The 2,500-nt window shown below is 36.5% G+C and overlaps 1 protein-coding gene across 1 annotated transcript in view; it reads right to left on the reverse strand.

The window, feature by feature from the left end:
• The window catches only part of LOC137638115 (PDF receptor-like), a 43,138-nt gene that overhangs the window by 14,694 nt on the left and 25,944 nt on the right, over positions 1–2,500 (reverse strand). The window lies entirely within an intron of this gene.

Below are 2,500 nucleotides of genomic sequence, written 5' to 3' on the forward strand. Positions count from 1 at the left end.
CGTGTTATACTGTTTTTCGTAAATATCTTCTATACAAACAACGGGATCAGTGTGATATTTTGGCACAGCTTCTTTGACACAGTCTGCTAATTTATGACACTACAATGCGATGCCAAGTGTGTTTCATTAATGAGCTTACTCTTTGCTTTCAAGCATACGCTGGCGAGAGCCGAGTAGGCATTCGGACAATGGATCTCTGTGACGTAGGTGTGACGCGTATAACAAGCACTCTCTCTCTCTCTCTCTCTCTCTCTCTCTCTCTCTCTCTCTCTCTCTCTCTCTCTCTAACATAGAAACCTACCACTGGTGCATGCTCCATTCATAATGTGTGTGTATATATATATATATATATATATATATATATAGGTATATGTATATATACATACATATATATATATATATGTATATATACATATATATATATATATATATATATATATATATATATATATATGCATTATGTGGTACTGTATATGTCACTTTATATTTGAGTGATACAACGTGAAAATAAAGGCGAGGGAGGGTATGTGGCGGGTGATAACGAGCTAACGAGCGTGAATGATGGCAAACATAAGTATAAAGTTTGGTGGTGGTGAAGGGTTCGAGGAGTAAGACGATCCATAAGCTTTGAGGAAGAGTACTGGTCCACGGACAACATACAACGAAGCGTGGATTCTGTCATAATAAACCTCGGCAGTGATGATGAGGAAGACTTATTTTTGGAAAGTGACAGAGAGTGAAATAGAATGTATGCTATATAATCATGTTTGCATCATTTGTCAAATCATAGATATCTGCTACCTGTCAAGGTCTACATTAAACTATTAAGTAAGCATCCACTTCCATTACTTACAGCATCCACTTCCCTGACTTATAAAGCATTTATAAGTAAATGGTTATAATAATAATAATTGTAATAATGATAATTAATAATAAATCTTGAAATGATCACACTACTCCTCTAGCACCCACTTCCAACCCTACTCTTGGTCAAGATTCCAGGCTGTATGTTATGAGTATTTAACGAAAAAAAACTCATTACATGCCTTATTTTATATGGATAAAGGTGAGAATTGTATCCATGAGAGAGAGAGAGAGAGAGAGAGAGAGAGAGAGAGAGAGAGAGAGAGAGAGAGAGAGAGAGAGAGAGAGTGTGTGTGTTTGTTATACGCGTCACACCTATGTCACGGAGATCCCTTGTCCGAATGCCTACTCGGCTCTCGCCAACTTATGCTTGAAAGCCAAGAGTAAGCTCATTAATGAATCACACTTGGCATCGCAGTGTAGTGTCATAAATTAGCGGACTGTGTCAAAGAAGCTGTGCCAAAATGTCACATGGATCCCGTTGTTTGTATAGAAGATATTTGCGAAAAACAGTATAACACGGCGTCTGAAATGCATAGTAGGTCCTTTGTCCTATTAACCCCGGTCCAGGCATTACCTCCTACATAACTTCTCCAAGTAACCAAAGATTACCTAACCTATCTTTTGGTTCCAATCTATCTAACTTCTCCTAGGGTAACATGTCTTAAAAACCCACAATATAATTATATACTATATAACCCTTTATAGCAAACCATATCCTACCTGGTTATAACTTCCGTAACCTAACCTAATCTGAATTATTTACCTAATCTTCACTAGGGTCCAATAGTTTTAACCAAAACAAAGGCCCATTAACTGTTCGTAGTAAATGAGTCTCGCAGTTGTCTCAAAGGTCTCGATAAGTTTTACCAAGACTCATACAGTACAAGCTTGTATACTGGTGAATGAAACATTTCTATAAATATTTAATCAAACGATAATATTCATTTAATGGTTAGCCCCATGAACGCACAGAGCTAGAATTCTCTTGTCTCCCTTTCAAAGAGTCAAAATTATCTCTTTGCATTTCAGAAGTTAAAAGTTAGAATGCTCCAAGAAAATAATTAAAAATTAGGTTGCAAGACTTACTTCTAGACGATCATATTTCCTCAAATATTAAAAAGAAGACTACAATGTCAGTACATTAATATATCTTTTGTAACATTTTCCTCTCTAAAATCAAACCTTAGACCATTGAAGGATGTTTGGGGATTTTCTATCTGTTCAAATGACCACTGACACTGAGATATGTATAATAAAACTACCCATATTTAATTATTGTGGTAATTAAGTCAGTATTGTCAATAATGACGATGAGACAAAATGATAACAACAACAACAACAACAACAACAAATGTAGCCGTTTCTAGTCCATTGTAGGACAATGGGTTAGGCCAGTTTTCATCACCAGGCTGACTACTGCGGATTGGTGATGGTGGGAGGCTTTAGTCTGATCGCTCACAGCAAACCAACCTCGACCGCATTACTGATCATAGCGATACACAAACCCTTTCAACACGTTACGGTATCCCCACTTAGAAAGGTAAATATGATGTAGACTTATATTCCCCGATTTTATTTGATAGTCAATTATAATCTAGATGGGATTAGACGTCCAATTAGTTCGCTCTTTTCT

This window comes from Palaemon carinicauda, chromosome 3 (genome assembly GCF_036898095.1).
Source record: "Palaemon carinicauda isolate YSFRI2023 chromosome 3, ASM3689809v2, whole genome shotgun sequence".
Classification (NCBI taxonomy): Eukaryota; Metazoa; Arthropoda; class Malacostraca; order Decapoda; family Palaemonidae; genus Palaemon; species Palaemon carinicauda.